Source organism: Mus caroli, chromosome 5, assembly GCF_900094665.2.
Source record: "Mus caroli chromosome 5, CAROLI_EIJ_v1.1, whole genome shotgun sequence".
NCBI classification, from domain to species: domain Eukaryota; kingdom Metazoa; phylum Chordata; class Mammalia; order Rodentia; family Muridae; genus Mus; species Mus caroli.
The window spans coordinates 106,467,700-106,489,858 of NC_034574.1; the positions used below are offsets into that span (position 1 = coordinate 106,467,700).

The 22,159-nt window shown below is 49.9% G+C and overlaps 1 protein-coding gene across 5 annotated transcripts in view; it reads left to right on the forward strand.

Moving 5' to 3' along the window:
- Nucleotides 1–22,159, forward strand: part of Wscd2 (WSC domain containing 2) — an 88,562-nt gene that overhangs the window by 24,910 nt on the left and 41,493 nt on the right. The window contains exon 1 of one of the 5 annotated variants that reach the window (XM_029478113.1): nt 1,895–2,302. The exons of 1 other annotated variant lie outside the window; for it this stretch is intronic. The gene's annotated coding sequence lies outside the window, so the exon portion shown is untranslated. Of the gene's footprint in view, nt 1–1,894; nt 2,303–2,656; nt 2,715–13,401; nt 13,428–22,159 lie in introns of those variants that run through there. 3 more of the 5 variants (XM_029478112.1, XM_029478114.1, XM_029478115.1) reach the window with 3 other exon arrangements.

Consider the following 22,159-nt stretch of genomic DNA (forward strand, 5'->3'; position numbering starts at 1 on the left):
AAGCCACAGGGAGCAAGCCAGTAAGCAGCATCACTCCATGGCCTCTGCATCAGCTCCTGCCTCCAGGTTCCTGCCCTGACCTGTTTGCTTTTGGTCGTGGTGTTTATCATAGCAATGGACAGAGTGTGGACTCGCTGTAGCGGCTCCTTCTGGCTTACTCGGGATGTTTATAATTTTCTGCGCAGGACTAGACTTGACTTTGGGGAAAGCTTTCTGTCTAGAAAAAAAAAAGTGAGCAGAAAGTAGAGCGTTCCTGCTGGGCTTCTCGGGTCCTCCGGAATCCTATCGGAGCAGCTTAGGGGCGATGTATGTGTTACTGAGGCCTGTGACTGGCTGAGGGCTCCCTCTCGTACAGTCTTCAATGGTGACAACTGCCAGGCACAATAAAGAACTCACTCTGTTCCTTAGACTCTGTCCCCATTGTTCATCCCCTTGCTGTGTGAGCCCCTTGCAACCACAGAGATTTCTCCCATCTACATAGTGTACCTTTGATTTCTTTAAAAATATTTTTTATTATATATAAGTACACTGTAGCTGTCTTCAGACACTTTTTCTTCTCTCTCTGGCCCCTATGGTTTCGACCCAAAGATAGATAGATAGGTTTATTTATTATCTATTTATTATATGTAAGTACACTGTAGCTGTCTTCAGACGCACCAGAAGAGGGTGTCAGATCTCATTACAGGTGGTTGTGAGCCACCATGTGGTTGCTGGGGTTGGAACTCAGGACCTCTGGAAGAGCAGTCAGCCCTCTTACCCGCTGAGCCATCTCTCCAGCCCCTGAAGGTCATTCTTGTTTCTGCCTAAATGTCATAGTCTGGCCACCTGCTTGAAATTATAGAGTGACAGATAGCGGGGGGGGGGGGGGGGGGGGGGGTGTCTATCATAGAAGCAAATCCTCTGGAATTCAGGGGCAGCTCATTTGAGGTCACTCAACCACCCAGCCACAGTGCTATCCTGGGCTCCCCTGGGCTCCCCTGGGCTCTCTGACCAGCTGTGCTCCAGCTTCCAAGGCTGCCCGCCCACAAACCCCTCCCGAGGCTGCTGTGCTCTGGGTCAATAATTTATGCTAACACTGCGCCTCACCCCACTGACCCCCTTCTTGGAGTAAGGCAGAGAACTGGACACCCAGAGATTAAATTACACACCTTAGGGCACTAGTGCCCTAGGGGAGGGAGCAGGGAGCTCCAGGCCAGAGCACAAAGGCAGTAGCCCTTCAAGGAGCTGCTGGATCATTGGACTCGGGCTCTTCCTCTGCCCTGACTGACACTGTTGTTTAACCCATATAGTTACTGAATATCTGTGAGCTTAGATCTGGAGGTGGCACCCATCCTGCCTGTGGGGACACCAGGCTGTGACTGACTTTCCTTCCTTGCATTTTTGTGTCTTAGATGCCTGATCCCTCACCTGCAAGCTGCCCTGACCCTCTGCCAGTCCCTGCTGTTGTGTTCTGTGCAGTGCCGCCAACCTTCCTCCTGAGCCTCCTGGGCATGAGATCACACCTCGACAGGCTGTGTGGGGGACAGGCAAAGCCCTCCAGGCTAAACGTTGTCTGTAACTTTACACCATTCAGGGTGGTTTTTCCCAGTGGGTTCTCTTCTCTAGACTTCCCCCTTCAGCCCTTCTGTATCTCTGGCTCTGTGATGATCCTGGCCGGGTCCTATTAACTCTTTCGGTCCTCACACCCTGTTGGGAAAGAACCCCTGCTTGTCTTGGAAAAGTCAGATATAGATGGGCGTGGCTAAGCACAAGCTCCCCACACGAAGCTGCCTCTGCCCAGTGCAGCCCCAATGGAACAGGTTTCTGTTGTACCGTCTCTACTCCCCGCCTCCACCAGTCCACAAGAGAGTAAGCGCTCAGCAAACACTGAGCCACAATGCTCCCACCACTCCGGTCACATGAACGGCAGGACTCCGTCTCCAGGCCCGGAGGGTCCCTGAAGCATCCCTCAATGGGAAAGGCAGCTGTGGGAGGTAGGCCTGTTGACAATGCGGGCTTTTCTCCCTGGTGACATTTTTTCCAGCATAAAACCGCCCCGGGCTAGAGACACAGTCCAAGGACTTGGCACCGCTGGGTCTGTTATTGACAGCACAGGCCTCTGGGGTTCCTCATGCGCTCGGATGAAGACATTTGCCCAGCCGGACTCGGCCGGCTGTGTGAGAGCTGAGGCCTGCTCCTTTCAGCTTCAGATTTAACCTAGTGGCTTGGCTGGTCTGGATGAAGACTTGCTATCCGGGAGCCCTCTGAACTGAACGTGAGCACAAGCTGCTTCCAGGACGCAAAATGACAGTGAGTCCTGATGGTGTGTCTCGGGGAATGGGAACAGTGCTGCTGGAGTGGGCGGGGCTGGACTGGAGTGGGCAGGGCTGGGACTCTGCAGAGCCCAGTGGCTGGACAGACAGAGCTGCTTCTGGATCCCAGCCCTCTGTGGTTATGTGTGATATAAGACAGACATGGTGTGACGTGACTGTTGGGATGTGGCATGATATGATACGAATGATGTGATTTGATTGGTGTCCTGTGAGCAGTGATGTGTGACATGCATGTGACATATGGTTTGATCCACAATGCAAAGCAATTCTAACCCTCCTCAGCTTCTGATGGGATCACATCCCTGTCAACTCCAGCATGAGCCCAAAGCAGGACTATGATGATGCTCTGAATGCCTGATTCTACAGGACACCCCAGCTCAGATGCACACCTCTGTGTAGCCTGTGAGTTTCCCCCCTCAACACCATGGGGCAGGCTGGCCTTACAGCTAGCTACCACCGCCCGCGAGAGAGGCCTGAGCTACATAGCCACAGCCTGGGGGAAAAGTCCCCAGAGAGGACATGTAGTTTCCATGCAGGCCCTCCGCGCTTTGGTAAATAGGAGCATCAGAAGTCAGATCTCCTTAAAGCTACAGCCCTCTGTAGACTACTGGGTGTGACTCTGCCCACCATAGTATAGCGAGTGCCTGCTGGCTTCCCCGGTGGAGACTGACAGACCAGAGAGATGGTGCAGACCTGGAGGTTCCTCAGCTCAGTCTCAGCAGCAGTATGGCCTCATTGGCATTTCTCAGAGGGAGCTTCAGTTTTCTAACTTATAAGGTGGGGATGTAACACGGAGGGCAGTGCCTGCAGCGGGCAGGCAGTTAGATAGCACAGGGGAGGTTGATGATACCCAGTCTTGATGTAACCATGATGCACGGCTGGGTCTATGGCTTTGGATGAAGTCTTCCCCTCCCTGAACCTCAGTTTATCTGTCTGCCAAATAGCATAAATTCCAACCTGCCTCATAGAGCCACCATAAACAAACCACCACGGTGTGTTTAGGGATTGTGACGATTTGGATCGGGCGTGTCCCTGTCCCTTAAGGCTTACGTGCTGAGGCTTGGTCCCCAGTGTGGCAGTGCTCAAAACTGACTGGGTCACGAGGGTTCTGACCTAGCTATCGGGTCATCCACCGATGGACTCATAGCTGAGTGACCGACTGGGAGATGGGGGTCACTGGAGGAGCAGCTTAGCAGGGAGAAGGGAGTTACTGGAGGTGTGCCCTAAAGGGGATATACTGTCCTCAGCTCTTCCCGCCTTCCTTGCCCTCCCTCCGAGAACGAGGGAAGAGCAGAGAAAGGAGCCATAAGAGCCAGGCTTGGGGAAGCTGAGCAGTAAACCACCTCCACCCTCACACTGGCAAGCAGCACTGGTTATCGATGGGTCTCACCCAAAACAGAGGCCTGAGTAAGATGGATGTGTGGTGAAGGAAGGGTCCCGTGGGAGAGGGAGGGGTGAGAGAGGGGAACAGGGCAGGAGAGCCACTCCAGTTTATTATGTAAATTATGAAATTGTCAAGCAATTGTAATAATAATTTAAGATGGGGGGGGTAAATAGACATGAGAGGCCAGCTTGCAGGCACGAGGGGGGTGGGTGTGGCTACCAGTCGTCTGGTAAAGTCAGGGCAAGCCTCATGCCCTCAGACTTCAGAGGTTCTCACCTTCCTAACACAGTTAGTGTTCCCTTTAACACAGTCCCTCATGCTGTGGTCACCCCCAACCAGAAGACTATTTCTGCTGCTACTTCATAACTGTAATGAATCATAACGTAAATATCTGATATTCGACCCCTGCAAAAGAGTCATTTGACCCCTTACAAAGGTGTTGTGACCCACAGGTTGGGAACAACTAGCTCAGAGGAACCCAATCCTACTTGAAAGGTCAATGAGTATAGACTTCTGCTGTAAGTTTATTGTTGGTTGGTGGCGTCTTCTTGTCAGCTGTAGCAAACAGGCATTGAGCCTGAGACAGAGTACGGGAGAAGGGGGAATCTTCCAGATGTACTGGCTCCTTTATCTCTGTGTTGGACCCTCTATGGCTGAGTTGACGAGACCATAGTTTGGGGTTCAGCTGGGCATGGAATGGAGACCCTTCCAAGATCAAGATGAACCCCATAAGCACACTGCCTCATGCTCTCTCCCACAGTTGCTCAGTTCTCTGTCCGTTGGACATTTCTACCAAAAAAAAAATTTTTTTGTTTGTTTGGAAGTTAACTCACTTGAAAACATAAAACCAATGTGCCTTTCCCTAAGGAAGCCTTTTATAGTTAAAGGCAGCCAGATGCAGCTCCAACAGCCTCTTGGGGCTCCGAGCCTGAGGCTAGGGTGTTAGAGACCTGTAGGCAATAGCCAGGGCTCTCCTGACTAATGGAGGAGATTCCAATCGAACACTTTGCTCAGCCTGTGAACTGAGGTTTGCTGCACTGGAATCAGCCCTGACGAGGTGACCTATCCACTTTCTATTGCCCTGTTGAAATCTTCGGTCCTGTGTAGGGTCTGTACTTGCATGTACTTCATTTACCACGTTGACAGGCAGATTTACTTCTCTGAACTTGACCTCCATGTTTATACAACGGGGTCATCCCAGTACCTGCCTCAAAGACGCACAAGAAATGGTTCTGCCTTGACCTGTTTGTGAGGTGCCATCTCATGAATCGGGGGTCCAAGGGTGGATGCAGGAGACGGGCTGAACTCTTTGAGCAGGCAACATAAGCTGCGGCTCTGTCAGTCAAGGCTCAGTCAAGGCTCTGTCAGTCATGGCAAAAGCCATTCCTGGGAGTGTTTACTGCCCTTGGGATATTGCCAAGGTTAAATGCAAGACCAGTCCTGGTGACACTCACTCGCTTGCAGACAGGAGAGTTAAACCTGAGGTGACTCACAAAACACGATGACCAGGTAGGTAGGTAACAGCCAAAATAGTTATGATCCTTCTCTTTTGAGTAAGCCACAAGTGAGCAGACCTAATGCCCCATGGATCTAACTAACGTCACCTCTTAGATTGTGTCTGTGACTGTCCTAAATCTTTGACTCAGAATTCCCAGCATCTATCCTCAAATTCCACATACTGAGTGCTACCCACAGCCCAGACCTAAAGTGTTCAGAAGCCTCAAGGCTGTCTGCAGTACCCCTCACTCAGACAGTATTCCATCGGCTGACAATGGTCCAAGTGGGGCTTTCTGCACTTGATCTTAGCCAAAAGGCCAAGAAGCGATCAAGTGGGGCTTTCTGAAAAGAGACTCACTTATTTTGACTCAAGGACACCACGATCCTCCAGGATCTTGCTTCAGTTGTGGCTTGATCCTGGCTCAAACGAAGCCCGTCGGATCTCTGTTTCTCACATCACAACCTACTTCCCTGGCCTCCGGCTGCCTGCAAGGAGCCCATGCTTACCCCTCCCAGGTACCCAAATCCATAGGATGTTGGAAACCCCAGTCTCCCCGCTCAAGTCTATGATCACTGTGGTGGGCAGGGGAGATGAGCTGTGACTGGTTCTGGCCAGGGAGGACCATTTATCTCAAGCTGAGTGTGAAATCGACTCTGCTTAAGCGCGACCGACTGGAGATGCTGGGAAGTGAAGTGAGGCAAAATGTGTGTGTGTGTGTGTGTGTGTGTGTGTCTAGGGGGTTCAATATGAGGTTCCCAAGGTTCCTAAATCTTTTTCAGACAAAGAAATGACTCACTGCAGAAACCCAGCAACACACATACACATACTTGCATATACACATACACAAACATGCACACTCACATACACTTGCATATATATACACCCACAGATGCACTCTATACACAATCACAGATATACATATAACACACACACATGCACATACATTCATACACATGCATGCACACATACCCAGCACATACATGCACATACACACTCACAGATGCTCTCTCTCTCTCTCTCATACACATACACACACACACACACACACACACACACACACATACACACACACACACCTCATCTCCAGTGCCATGTTGCCTGGAAATAACAAGGTAGAAGTCAGCTTGATGAATGGGACAGTGTTCCTCTGCACTGATTTCCTGGTTTCTCCTGGAAGCTGTAGCTATTTTGGGGTTCTGGCGGAGCCCTGGTTAAACTTAGCTGGTTACAGTACCCAGGCACCTGAGGTAAAGGGGATGAGGGAGGAGCAGAGAAAAATGGCCCTGGAGGCAGCAGCCCTGACTGATGCTTCACTCCATGCTGTCAAACTGGAGCCTGCAATGACAGCTAAAGTCCCCTCAGAGTCACCACCTCTGCATCTGCTCCTACTCAGTCTTGTCCCGCCCCACCTCTGCCAGTTGTCTTTGTGCATTTCTTAGGTCTCAGCCTGACGTCCCATCCCCACACTGGCTGGGAATACCCTCTACGTGATTCCACATCCCCAGACACTGGAGCCCTCTAGATTCTGCTTGTGATTCTCGAGCAACTCTGGGCAGTTACCCCTCACTGCGCCTCTCTTTCCTTGTCCATCCATTGGGATAACTAGAACTCTCTTTGGGAGGTTTGTGTCAGACGATCATGTAATTGACTGACACGGGGTAAGGCTCAGCAAAGGCTAGCTTAAATGAAATCCAAGCTGGGTGAGCAGGGAAGCCGGGCTTCTGCTCCTTCACTATGTGGGGAAACTGGGCCGCCAACACAGTGGTGAGTGCCAGTAATTCCCTGAGCTTGGGAGGATGAGGAAGAGGATTGCTGGATTACGGAGCAAAACCCATTATCAAAAGAAATAACAACAACAAAGACTGGAGCTAGAGCTTCACCTCTGACTCCTTCAGCTCAGTGCCCAGCCTATGCCTGCCCTGCAGCTCAATACAACTAAGGCTGCAACTCCAGTGTCCCCCGTGCTGCTGAGCACCAACCCATACAATTTAGCTACCCAGGGGTCTCACCAGAAAAGTCAAGTTTGTTAGACCAGTGTGAACTGGGTGGAAGCAGCTTTCTGAGCTCTGGATTCCAGCCGATTCCAAGGCATCCCATTCTGTCCTCCCGGCCCCAAGCCTTAGGGTGCAGGCTGCTCCCTCACATACAAACAGCTATGCAGGAATCCCCACTGCCAGCATCCTGTTGTTAGCTGAAGGAGCGTTATTGTGTCCTAGGGGACAGGACAAGGTGTGGGAGTGATGAAGGCATGGAGAGATGGCCTCCCCAGAAGACTGGACGGGGAGCTGGATGGCACACCCACAGCTCTGCCCAGAACTTGCTTCAGAGATGATCTCAATGGCTATCAGAATTTCTAGAGCACCACAAACAAGATGCCTTCTTTGGGGGCACATTCCAGACCCAAGAGAGGTTATTTTAGTTGAAAAGTTATCTAAAGGGAAGCCAAGAAGCTAAGGACACTGCCTCCCTATGCTGGGAAGGGAAAGTGAAACTTCACAGCACTGGGGTGGCAGCATGTTTCCCTTCCCCGGGGCATTCTCTGTGCTGTGTGCTGACTGTGTTCTCCATCCAAAGAAAACACCCTGGATGGAGGTGTGTGTGTGTGTCTGCCTGACTTCCACACAGAACAGTCTTTGTGCCTGGCCTTCATTCCATGATGCCTATTAGTGAGGGAGTTGAACACAATCTATCGCTAGTGCTCCGTGTTCACCACATACCGAGAGGCAGAGGAAGATGGTGATGGTAAGGACAGTAGACAGGGTGATGGGTGATGTAAATGTCGGTGTCAGCTAGCAATGGTTACAACCACCACGATGTTGACAATGATAATCATAGTGACAGTTGACAATGACTAGGATGGCATAGACAATGATTATGATGGTGTGGGTAGTGACTAAGATGATGTGTAGATAATGATGATGTTGACAACAACTATGATTAGATAATGATGGTGTTGACCATGACTATGATGATGTAGATGATGATGAAGTGGACCATTGATGATGGTGTCAACAGTGACTATGATGATGTAGGTAATAATGAGGTTGACAGTTTCAATGGCAGTGACAGTTGACAATGACTATGATAATGTTGACAATGACTGTGACGGTGTAGATAGTGATGAAGTTGAGAGTGACGATGACAATGACTATGATTGGGTAAACAATGATTGTGATGATGTTGACATTGATGATAGATAACGATGAAGTTGTCATTGATGATGTTGACAGTGAGAGTTGACAATGACTATGATGATGGAGACAATGATGTTACAGTGATGAAGACAGTGATAGTTGACGACTATGATAATGTAGATAATGATGAAGTCAACATTGCTGATGATGTCGTTGGCAATGATGATGTAGATGATGATGGTGACAGTTGACAATGACTATGATAATATAGATGACAATGTTGATATTGATGACATTGAAGTGACTATGATGACATTGAGACTGATGATGTTGAGAGTGACTTTGATGATGTATATGATGATGTTTACAGTGAGGAAGACAGTGACAGTTGACAGTGACTATAATGTAGATAATGATGATGTTAACATTGATGATATTGGGAGTGACTTTGATGATATAGATGATGTTCACAGTGATGATGACAGTGACAGTTGACAGTGACTATGATGATGTAGATAATGATGATGTTGACAGTTACGATGACAGTGACAGTTGACAATGACTATGATGGCACAAATGACGATGGTGACAGTGACTATGATGATGATGATGTTGATGGAGGTGATAATGTTGTCAGTGATGACAGTGGCCGTGATGATGATGTTGACAGAGACCATGGTAATGATGTCAACAATGATGGTGTTGAAATCGATGATGTTGACATTGACTAAGATGGTATATACAATGGTGATGTTGACAATTAATGACAGTGACAGTTGTCAATGACTATGATAGCACAGACAGATGATGATGGTGTTGATGGAGGTGATGATGTTGACATTAAGATGATGTCAATAATGATGAAGTCAACGATGATGATGTTGACAGTGACTAAGATGATGTAGAAGATGGGGTTCACAATGACGATGACAGTGACAGTTGACAGTAACTACGATGGCACAGACAAATGAGGGTGTTGACAGAGGCAATGATGTTGATACTGACAGTGACGATGTTGACAGAGACCATGATGATGATGATGTCAACAATGGTGGTGACAATGGTGGTTATGATGGTGATGCTGATGATATTGATGGTAAAGATGACAAGGTGATACCAATAACGGAGAAACGATGGTGATAGTGACACTGATGGCGATGATGATGTGGACAATGGTAATGGCGACAGCGGTGACAGTGGTAACAACAATGATGTCAACAGTGATGGTGATGATGAGAACGGTGTCAGTGGTGGTAGTAATGATGACGTCACGATGTCAACCATGATGACGCTGGTGGCAGTAATGGTGATACTGACTGTGACAAGGAGAAACATCTACTGCCATACATTGCTCTGAGTGTTTTGATTTTCAGCGACCACTTTGTCTCCACAAGAACTTGTGAATCAGGTCCGTGGTCGCTGAATTCATCCCTTGCTGCTTGAAAAGTCCTGAAGGAGTCTGTTTTGGCTCAGTGTTGGTGAGATGGAGTTAAAATATCAGCTGTGGGCTGCATGCTTAGGCAGCGTCTAACTGTGCAGGTGTTCAGGAGACATGCTGGCTCTTACAGACCTTGCTTTGATATTCCTGTCCACCCCATGAAAAGGGAGTCTTTGTGATTTCACAGATAGGAGGCCAATTCTGAGCTAGGCATGGCTGAGCTGGGTCTCACACTGCAGCATCTCTTTGGGGCTGTTTCTGACCCACAGGGCTCTCTGAACTCAGGCTGGGCTCACAGGAGGCTCCAAACAAGCTGGGCCTGGTGAGCCCAGCCAAGCCCTCATCCAGGACACTAGAACCAGCACAGGGAGGGAAGGTTGTGAGGATTTGTGTTTGTGTTATCCAGGGCTGGTGCGAGTCTGCCCAACAGACACAGTGTGGATGCCAGTAAGCAGTATCCATGGTGCTTCTAGAATTTGGACAATGAAGAACCTAGATATCTACCAGGTCTGCCTCTCCGCAAACAGCCCCATCTCTCAGGGAGTAGAGAGATGAACGCTGGTGCTTAGCTGCATTTCTTCTTTTTATGTGATCCAGACCCCACAAGATGGCCCCATTATACAATAGGTCTTCCCACCTCATTGAACACAATCTAGAGACTCCTCAAAACTGTGCCCAGTTGGTTCCATCCATGGGATTCAGATCCTGTCTGTTAACGATCAAGATTAACCACCCTGACTTCTCCAATGTGAAGACAGGCACTCAGAGCTGATCAGCTGATCATTGTCCTAGGTTGGAGGGGAACTGAAGCTGAGCTGAGCTGAGCTAAGCTCACAGCAGCCTCCTGGTGAGAGTCAGTAAATTATAATGGGAGAACATCATGGAGAAGACACTTGATTGTATCTGTTGAGACTCTTAGTCCTCTTGTCTCGGGGTGGCAGAGGCTCCTCAGAGGCAGAGGACAAATGGCTTGCGGGACGCCCTGGAAACAAGGTATAGGGCATCTAGCAAAAAAGCTTCTGGCTCCCAATGTCTTGCCAGGGCTGAAAAATGCCTGTGTGTGAGCACACACCACTTAAACACCACCAGCTTTTGTGCCCTCTACATAGAAGCCCAGGGTCCCTGACCTGCAGGTTAAGAGCTTACCTGGGCTGCCAGACTCCAGCAGCCTTCTCCCCTCAGCGGCTTCCAACTGGATTAATCAAGCCGCCCCAGCTTTCATAGGATCCTGGCTGCCCAGGCAAAGGTAAAAAAAACAAACCCCTGTGCAAATGTGTTTTCATGTAAACACGGCGGGGGTCGGCAGCTGCCTGCTGAGAGAAACAGCTCAGCGGCTGGTGCAGCTCGGGGCAAAATAATAATCCTGAACACTGCAGCTCCTGGAAAAGAGAGGGCAGGAGGAGGGAGGGGGGGCACATGGGAATCTAGGTGCTCCCTGGAGCACCCTGATCATCCAGGTGAGCATCTCAAGGGCCCAGATAAGTGAGCAGGCAGGTGTTAACCCTGCCGCCTGAGGGAGGCAGCTGGCCAAGTGGCAGGGCTGACTGGCTTGTTGCTGCCTTAGGGCTTTTATTACATGCAATTTGCCTACAGGAACACCAGGTTTAGTTTGCAGTTCTTCGAATTTTGAGTTCAGTCCCCACCCCACACCCCACCCCCAACATTCTACACACTGGGCTCTGGCAATCACTGCTCTTTGCCTTTTCCCAGAAATGGGATCCTACAGCCCTCAGATTCCGCATCTTTCACTCTGGGCCATGTTCACCTGTTAGACTCATCAGGGCTGGGTGGTCTGAGCAGCCACAGTTTCTTCAAGGCTGAGTGAGACTCCCCTGAGACAAGAACTCACCACCTTGGGCTCCCTTGCCTGGGATGGGAGGGTGGCAGAAGCAAGCAGAATTGCTCTCTACATCTGAATTTCCGTGAATCCGCATGTGAGCATGGCTATCATTTCTCTCAAGTTAGCAACCGAGACAGTAAGCAGACATGTGTAACATTGTAAGGAACAACCCTTGTAACATTGTAAGGAAAGATCTGTTCCCTTCCACCATTGTGACCAGAAGTCCCACCCACTTTACTCCTCCCCTCACGGAGCTTGCTTTTTGTTTCAGCCACCCTAATGTTTTCTTGAAGTGGCTTTAAAGAGCCAGCCACTACATCCTGCCACCCCGGGCTCACTCGACAGACACTGGCTGAGGACAGTAGTCAAGGGCATGTGCTCTTCCTGGAGCCCCAAGGCTCTATCTCACCCGTTTCTCGATGGTCCCAGACCTAAAGGCATGTCTCATCTGCTCCCATAGGGGTGTGTGTAGCTGCCCACAAAGCGTGAGATCACAACAGTTTCCTAGGCTTGCTATAGTTTAACAATCGGGACACTTCATTGTAGGGTTGGCTCAGAAGAATAAATCAAAGCCAGATGTGGTGACTGCCTGGTGATCCCAGCACTTGGAAGGTTGAGGAAGCAGGGGTGAAGGGTTCAAGGCCAGCCTGGGTTATATAGTGAGACCCTCTTTAAAAACAAACAAAACAAAACAAAAAAACATTATGTAAACTCAAAAATGGAGCCAAACACTTAGCTGAGGTGTCTTCCTGTGACTAAGGAGGCTTTAGGGACCCTCTTGCTGTGTTAGACTTTAACTTAGCTTTGGGGACAAGAGCTGGCACCAGGCTTCCTTTAAGAATAGTGTGCTTGGCTGGGCATGGTGGCTCAGGCCTTTAATCCCAGCACTCTGGAGGCAGAGGCAGGTGATTTCTGAGTTCGACGCCAGCCTGGTCTACAGAGTGAGTTCCAGGACAGCCAGGGCTACACAGAGAAACCCTGTCTCGTAAAACAAACAAACAAACAAACAAAACAAAAACAAACAAAAAACAAATATAGTGTGCTCTCAGAGCCCACCAGGATGTCCTGGAGATGAGGCTTCCTGAATAGTCTCCCATAGAGACAAAGGGTAGACTTATCCCTAAATGCCTGTTCCTATGGAAACAAGAGACTGGGTGTCAGGAGAAGGAGCATGTGCACGTGTGCACACACAGAGAGAGAGAGACAGACAGAGACAGAGAGAAAGGAGAGAGAGAGACAGAGAAAGAAAGGAAGGAAGGAAGGAAGGAAGGAAGGAAGGAAGGAAGGAAGGAAGGGAGAAAGAAAGAAAGAAGGAAAGAAAGAAAGAAAGAAAGAAAGAAAGAAAGAAAGAAAGAAAGAAAGAAAGAAAGAAAGAAAGAAAGAAAAGAAAGGGAGAAAGAAAGGGAGAAAGACCAAGGAGAGAGAGACAGTATCTCACAGCACACAGCCTGAAGTCTTGGCTCAGCACTGATGACCTTAAACTCATCTCTTGACCTTTGGGAGCCTCAGTTTCTCACCCATGTGATGGGGCGGGGGCAGTACCTGCCCTACAGATTCATGTTGAATGCTGGAAGTTGTGTGTTTTGAGGCTCTGGAAGCTGAAGCAAGGTGAGACTAAACTCACACCGCCCGCACGCAAGTCTGAAACTATAAAGCCGCCAGCTTCCCGGTGCCAGGGGCCACACCCTCTTGAGGTCCACAGCAGGCACTCCCTCAGTGCTGAGAGAACAAGCCAGGGTGTGCTGCCCTGACCAAAGTGGGTCTGGGGAGATCAGGAGACATCCCTGAGGGGAGAAGAAACTCTCCCCAGATGTGAAGCAGGTAGGTGTTCATGGGGTGATGAGCCCTCCCTGCTAGAACAGCCTCCAGTTTAGGCTGGTCCCCTGTGGCCAACTTTAGGCTGCAGATGAGGCTGGTACTAAGGGATGTTTGTTGATTGAATGAACTGTAGTTTGACTATTGGAAGACATATATATGTATACATGATGTATGTGTATATGTGTGTGTGTGCGTGTGTGTGTGTGTTTGATCCAAAAGAGAAGAGAGCACTATCTACCTGGCCAAGGCCACACAGCTATCTTGAAGCCAGTACAGAAAAAAAAAGAGGAAGACACCACAGCTTGAGGTGCCCTGCACAGAACCTCCACCTACCCACACCACTACTTGTAGGCAGCTGATATTTCTCAGAAGACCGTGTGAAATGATGGTGCCCATTTCTTCTTGTAACAGAATCACTCTCCTAGCAATTTACAAGAAGCCTCAACAGGACACTGACCCAGGCAAGGCTTTTCTGGGTGCAAGCCATGCTGACTGTGGGTTGTGGGCAAACCTATAGAAGTAGGTGTGAGACCACTTCCTTTGTAGGCAGGAAATTACTCTGAGAGACAGTCAGCAATTGCGACAGGAAGTCAGTTCCACCCACTAGCTTTGGAGCATTGACCTTCCCCTCAATTGGCCCAGCCCTGCGGGGCAGACTCCCTGTCCAGTGCTCCTGGAAGGATCGGGCAGAGTCCCTGACCAGTGCTCTCCTGACAGGAGTGTCGAAGGCCACCAACAAAGACACAGAGGCACTTTCCCTGTCCCCAGGTGACTCCTGCACACCCCAGCTCCCAGCCCCTGGGATGTAATCACACAGACATCTCCCCTTCACCGGGTGGATTTATTCTTGGGGGTGTGTGGGCGATGAGTGTTTGTGTGGGGGAACGTTTGTCTAAATTTAAATTTAAGACGTGTTCAACAGCGGCTTATTAATGCTGGGGCTGGAAATGGATGGCTTTTTTTTCCCTTTTCAAATAAACTGATAAGTAGGAGCCTCCCCCAGTTCTCCCTTTTGACCCAGCCTTCCCTCCCTCTGTGTCCTTGGGCTATAGGGCCATGGGGTGGCCATGGGCTATCAAGATTGGAGAGAGACAAGGCGCCTCTGTCCCGCCTTCCTGCTGTGGCTAGCTGAGCTACTTCCTGCAGTCCAGGCAAGGTGTCCAGCTGCCCCCCCCCACCATAATATGCATAGTCCCTGCTATGTCAACCAGCCCTCTCAACAACCATGGAGTTGGGAGGGGATTGGTACTCTCACCCCGTGTTACACCTAAGAACTTGCTGCCCCAGTGCCTTAAATGACCCCATGTTCCTTGTTCTGTCTTGTGTGAGCACCAAGATCCAAACTCCATTCTGACTGGTAACAAGGCTCACGAAATGGCTGGGGAGATAGATTTGCTGATAAGGGCACTCTATGCCAAACCTGGCAGGTCTCACTCTGATCTCCAGAGAGCACATGACAAAAGGAGAGAACCAACTTGCTCGAGGTGTCCTGTGACCTCCATGTGTGTGCTGTGACACAGAATATCAAATCATTTTCAAGAACCCTCATATACTTCCTTGAGTTTTTCAAAGCACAACTTAGAGAGAGGAAAAGAAAAAAACAGAAAAAAAAAGAACCATGAACTCACTTCTAATCCATTCCCTGGCTGGTGAGGTCTTTTCTGCCCCAGCTATGTCTCAGCCCACAGGGATGGACCTGCCTCCCGTGGCTTCTGTGGTGTTCTGTAATTGCTGAGCAATTTGGAGATGACTGGAAATATATACTTCATGGGTGTGTCTTTCTCCCCAGCCTCCTGGAAGGCACTGAGGCATGACTGTCTCTCTGGGGAGCATTGACCTTGACACAGAAAGAAGCAGGATCTAACTGTCCCAGTCAGAGAACCCACTGCCACTCCGTAGACCCTGGCCACCCTACTACAAGGTCCTGCAAATGGGAAGCCCAGCATTGAACCCCAAAACAGAGCCAGTGATGGAAAGCTAGGTAAAAAGCTGGGTGGATTAAATGGTGAGCCCAAGAGCGGTGTCTTTGCCTAGGCTTGTTCTCCAGGGCTGGAATGAAACTGTGCCTGCAGCCGTAACCCTGTAGCTGGCCATCCTGTGATGCAGAGAACAGCTCAGCTCAGGTCAGCACCAGCCTCTGAGGAGAGGAGCAGGAACTGCCTGAGGGCTTCAGGCTCCAGCTGGCAGTTCACTTTCAATTCCCAAGAGGTGAAGAATCTAGTTTGCAGCTTCTAGCACTAATGGGGTTTCTGGGGCAAATGGCAGTAGCTGCTGTTCCTCATTTTGAGTGGGGTTCAGGACCACCACTCCCCACCCCCAGTCGGCACTGGAAGAGAGTGTGTGGGATAGAATTCTGTATGTCTGCTGGGGTAGGAGAAGGGCCAGTCAGAGCGTGCCATGAGGGGCTTGGGCTTCGCTTCCTATAGTGTTGAGACGATTGACAGAGGAGCTGGAAGACATCCCCTTTCTGCCCGAGGTTGCCCTCGAAGGAGGACATTGGAGGAGACAGTTTTTCCACTAGGCACCACAGAACCCTTTCATCCACTGAAGGCAGCGCTGAAGATGCCAACCAAGGGCCAGGGACTTCTGCCTCTTCTGTGACACGGTCCTCATCCCCAGCATGGGCACAGAGGAAGAAGATTCCCTGAACCTGAGGGATTCCGATCACCTTGCTTTCTCCTCAGCCCGGAGGCCCTGGGTCAACAGAGCGAAGAAGGTTCTAGACAGACACCAACCCGAGTCTGAGAGGTGTCTTGCGACTTATTGGCTTCCTCTTCCAACATTAGATTGACTTTCTCATCTGTCAAAGGAGCATAAGACTGTGGAGTCTCCTGGAGAGGCCATGATGGTGGAGACGAAGGCCCAGACTGCAGCATGTCTGCTGTGGCCTTGAGGGAGCTACTGGAGGTAGGGCATAGAGGTTCCTCCCCCAGGACGTGCAATCTGGTTGGGACACAAAGCTGGACCAGAGATGCTCCTGGGTGGAAAATTCCTCTGGGGAACAAGAGTTTCAAATGGAAGCAGTCACTGTTCCCAAATTAGAGTCCAACTGGGTGTGTCAACAAGTGGCAGTTGTGTGTGATTGTGGCTAGAAGGAGCTGAAGGAGAACAGTGTGGACATGGGGTGGCAGTTTCTGGAGTTAGCTTGATCCAACTTGGCTTGGTGACCCTGGGTCACTCTGTTGGATTCTCTGAGTCCTCCCCATATAAATCATCCTGTCTGACCTGGCTGGTCCCTAAGAGCACCTTGCCCTCTGAGACAGCAATAACTGAACAGCCTCTGGGCCTCAGTTTCCCCTTCTGTTAGAGAACACCGCTTTGCCCAGGTGGTACATCTCAGCCTCCTGTCCAGCTCCATGCTCCCTACTCTAGAGAAGACACAGCTGACAGGAGGGTGGCGTAGGTTCTGAAAGCTGGGAGATGTTCCTTGGTGGCCCTTAAGCCCCTCTTCAGAGTGTTCCTGTCGGCTGTCTTTGCTGTCTTTGCTGTCTTTGCTGACACAAAGGCCACACTAAATGACCTTGGCTTTGTGGCCACAAGCCTGAGCCCCACCAAGAAGGGAAGGTGCATCCTGGCTTTGCGCAGGACCCAGGCCTGCCCCAGAAGCAGCCGTAAGACTTCCCTCCGACACCCTGTGTGGTCTCCTTAGGAAGCATGGGCAGAGTTGGGTTCAGGGACGGCTTGAGGGACGTCTCCGCTACCTGGCTCCTGTCCCAGTATCCAGTGGGTACATACTGCATGATGCATGGTATCCCCCTGCTGGGGATCTTCTCTGGAGTTCTCAGCTCATAGGGCCCACGGGGCTTCCCCCTTGCTACTTGGCACTTTCCAGTTATTTTAATAGAGCAGACTGGAGAAGCATCCTTGAGCGCAGGGATGCTCAGACTCCGCACGATGCTGCTGGCACAGCACAGCAGAGATGGCTCCATCTTTCCCTCCCCGGGGCCCTCCTCTGGACTCCAGGTCCCCTCCTTTCCCTTTCTCTCTGCTCTGCCACCCCCATGGGTCTGGCCCCTGGATAAACATTCTGCCCAGGAATACAACCATCCATTATCCCCCCACCCCCACCCCCCTGACAATTAGCAGCCTATTAAGGATGCCTATGCAAATGAGCACTAATTGACCCGTGACACAGCAGAGCCTGCAGGAGTGTGATGGCTCCAGATGGCTTAATGATAGGGGCCCAGGGCCCTGCTTTACAAGGCTCTCTCCTGGGGAAGGGAGTGCTACTGGGCCCCAGAAGTCAGCCAGCTGCCTGGTGGAAAAGAACACAGATAGGGACTGGGTCTCAGCCTGCTCATCAGAACCACCCGGAGAAGAGACAGCTCCCGCCTTGTCTGTCTGTCCCTCTCTTTAGTAACCATCCATTCCTGAAAAGAAAAGAAAAAAAAAAAATCAAACAAACTGTTGCAAACAGTTTCAATTGCAGCTGGAAAAAAAAATCAAACTGTTGCAAGCACTTTCAATTGCAGCTAAAATAATGGCGTGTGTTATGGGACACAGGGCGATGTCTCAGTCCGCCCTGTGCTTGCCGATGAGGTGCATGCTGAGGTGACCAAAGCAGCCAGCTCATCTATTGCCTGCGACATTCATCATTTCTTTGGGTTAGAACATCCGAAACCCCGCTCTCCTACCTGTTTGAAATGCGCGATGAATTGCTTCCATCCACAGTAGGTGAATGTGCAAACGATCATATTTGTTGAAGCAGCAGATAGATAGACACTGGAGCTGCCAAGAGAGGAAGAAAAATTGACGTGCTACAATCCCCAGGAAGAGGAAAGGGCTTCCTGCAGGAAGCATCCATTGGGGCTCTGGATGTATCTGTGGGCCTGGGAGGATGTCAGGCTTGCCTCAGAGGTTGTGAAGAGAGAGGAAAATGTGGGGCGTGTTAGTAAGTCCTTTAAACATGGCACCTGGAACAAAGTAGGTGTTCAAGAAATGGCGGGTAATTCTCCTGTCTGCTTTGGGGTGGGATTTCTGTCTGTGAGAGGGAGGAAGGGGGAACGAGAGACAAAGTCTTAGGGAGAGCTACTGAGTGGGGTAGGGTTGGCAGCTCCAGGAGGCAGAGAGGTGTTTAGGTTCCTCTGAGGACAAGCCTGGCGAGGTTTCTTTATCCAGACTAACCCAGTGACAAATTATAATATAGCCTGCTGCCCCTTCAAAGCCCCAAATTTAACCCCCAAGGCTATTATTACCTGAGAACACTGGCCCTTGGTACAAAGACTGGATTTTTTTTTTAAAGATTTAATATTATATGTAAGTACACTGTAGCTGTCTTCAGACACTCCAGAAGAGGGTGTTAGATCTCATTATGGTTGGTTGTGAGCCACCATGTGGTTGCTGGGATTCGAACTCAGGACCTTCGGAAGAGCAGTCAGTGCTCTTAACCGCTGAACTATCTCTCCAGCCCCCAAAGACTTGATTTTAAGGTGAGCCCTAGGGTGAGGGGAGCCCCTTTTTTCTTCACCCCCTCCACTGTGAATGGCCTGGGGGTCCTATAGTACACAAGGTGCTGGGGCTAAAGTATGGTGTGAGGGGCTCACATTCCAGGATTATTTCTCTCCTATCCCTGACAGGAGGGTGTGAGTATGAAGTTCCCATCTGCACCATCCCTCCAGGAGGTGGGGTGGCATGGCCCCTGCTCTGTGTTCCTCTTCCCCGAGTCCCCTATCTTCCCTCTGACCCCATGCCTGCTTCTCCCTGTCTCCCAGCAGCTGCTAATGAGTTCAGTGTCCCCAGATGTCCACTTGGCAACCACTTAAGGAAAAAATGTGTGGCGATATAAAGAACATAGAGGGAGAAACCAAAGAGCCAGATCTAGAAACATCATCAACGAGGGAATGGCTGCGGGGGACCAACGGCAAGTCCTCACTGATGTGGAAAATAGCTTCCTGGTTGCTCACATAAGGCAGATGAGCAGGGCGGCCTGGGGCATCTCTATCCTCGACCCTTTCATTCAGTCCTTTTAACAGTGTAAGCAGGGAGTAGAGGAGAGTTGAGGCTAGTGGAAATGGGTGTCTCTCTCCAGTCAGGCTGAACCCAGGTGGGCTACTGGCCGGGGCCATGCTCTGCCCTAAAGTTCTGTGGTCCGCAGAGTGAGGGGATCCCTCAGAGTACCAAGAGTGACTCCTGGCTTCCTCTCTTCATGGCACATAGGTGTAAAGGGTGTGGGTGCCCATGAGGCGCCAGCTTTAAGATGATCTTCCTATGGTGCTGGGGATACAGTTTGGTTGGAGGGGCACTCCTAGCATGCAGGCAGTCCTGTGTTAGCCTCCTGCACTCTTTAAACAGGTGTAATGCATACCTATAAACCAGCATTTGAGAAGAGAAGGCAGGAAAATCGGGAGTTTGAGGTCATCTTTGGCTACACAGTGAGAATGAGGCAGCCTGGGTTACATGAGACACTGCCTCAAAAGGTGGGGAGGGGCTAAAATGTGGTGATTGTGAAACCCACACATACACACTCACACACATGCATACTCACACTCATTCACATGCATGTTCACACATGCACATTCATATTCACATACATACTCACACATGCACACTCCACTCACGCACACTCATACACATGCATGTTCACAGTCATGCACATTCGGATACACACACATACATGCTCGCACATGCATACTCACGCACAGTCATGCACATGCTTACACATTCACAATCACACGAACTCATACGCGTGCATGTTCACACTCACACATTCACACATACACATGCACACTCACACCCATGCATGTTCATACACCCATGCATATTCATACACACACACACATATACATACTCACACATGCACACTCACACACATGCACACATGTTCTCTGCCCCTAGCAGGACCAAGGTGGGAAGGTCTCCTGTGTCTGGCTCCACCCACCATTCTCTGCCTCCTGACCTGGCTCTTCCTCAACTCTCCTCTACCTAGAGGATATCTACTTCCCCCAGGGCTGGATCAAAGGCTGCTTCCTGGGGAAGCCCTCTTTGATCTCTCTCCAAGGCAGCTATGGAGTGTCCACTGCTACAGATTCCCATACCCCAGGACTCAGCAGAGTCCTTAAACCTCCTGACTTGGTAAAACCCAAACGTGGGACCTCAGTGCAAGGGCTCAAGGGCTCCTCTCTATTGTGTGCTTGGAGTTATGATCCCAAGGCAAGAGGCAGATGGAGGGTAGGAGTATATGTCTGAGGTCCTGGGGTCCACACAGCCTCCTTCCACTTACCAGCTGTGGGTCTCAGAATGAGTTCATCGATCGCTCTGACACTCAATGCTTAGCTCCATAAGACAATGCAGAACCTCACAGAATTCATTTTGAGAATCAAATCAGAGTGTGAGTGTGCATGTGTATGAATGTGCATGTGTGTACATGTATGAAGGTGTGTATTGTGTGAGTGTGTGAATGCGAATGTATGAATATGCATATTGTGAGTATGTGAGTGTACCTGCGTGTATGAATGCGCATGTGAGTGTGAGCATGCATGTGTATGGGTGTGCATGTGTGGGAATGTGTGCATGTGTGAGTATGTACATGTGTATATATGAATGTGCATGTAAGTGTGAACATGAGTGTGCAAGTGTGACTGCATGAGTACATATGTAAGTTTGTTTATGAATGTGCATATGAGTTTGAACATGCATGTTATGAGTGTGAGTGTGCATTGTGTGAATGTGCATGTGAGTGTGCATATGTGAGCATGTATATAAGTGTACATGTAATGTGAATGTCCATGTGAATAAGTGTGCACATGTGTGAATGTGCATGTGAGTATGTGTGCATACTCACATACTTACACATGGAGTGGCATATGTAAGTGCTTATTAAACATTATTAATGTGAATTGCTGTTCTGTATCATGAGATACATACTCCCACCCTGGGCTTTGTCATTGTGTAGCCGATACAGCAGCTATGTATGTTTTCCTCCTTGGTTCCCTAAAGGCAGACCATAGATTACATAGTCTTGTGTCCCTTTAAGTTAAATTTACTATCTATCTATTTGTGTGTGTGTGAATGTGTGTGCACATGCGCACACGGGGGCATCCATAGGATCATGCCGCAGCAGGCACATGGAGATCAATGGACAACTGGACGGATCAAGGCCAGATGGACGGATGGGCTGTCACAGTTTGGATGGAAGGATGGATGAGTGGGTAGGTGTCCTGAAGGAAGATGACAGACTGACTGGCAGATGGATAAAAGGGTGGATGGTTGGGTGGACAAACTAATGGGTGTGTAGAGGGTGAAGGTGTCAGATGGACAGACGGATGCTTGGTGGCAGATATGTGTGGATTTTTTTGTGCCGTGCTCAAGCATCAATTCCACATGCCTAGGAGGTGGTTGGTGTAGTAAGTGCTGAGTCCCAAGGAGTGTGGTGGCAGACACCACCCAGAACCTCAGTGAAACTCCCGAGCTGCTATGTGGCTTGAAAGGTCTTCCCAGAGCCCCCACTTCCACTGGTGATGGACAACTGGGTCTCCCGTGATTGGCTGAGAGCATCCTGTCGCCCCCTGCTGGTGGCTATATGAAACAGCGTTACCCAATAGTCAACCTACATCCAGGCCTCCCTTCTGGCAGATGGCCCAGAGTGGGGTAATCGACTTTTCTTACTCATGAGCCCTCTCCAAGGCCACCGTGTGACAGCAGAGATGTAGGTGTGGAAAGCCAGAACGTTTCAACACCTCCCAGGAAAATCTGAGTTCCTAACCATCAGGCCCTCTCAGAAAGCCCTGACCAGGGGA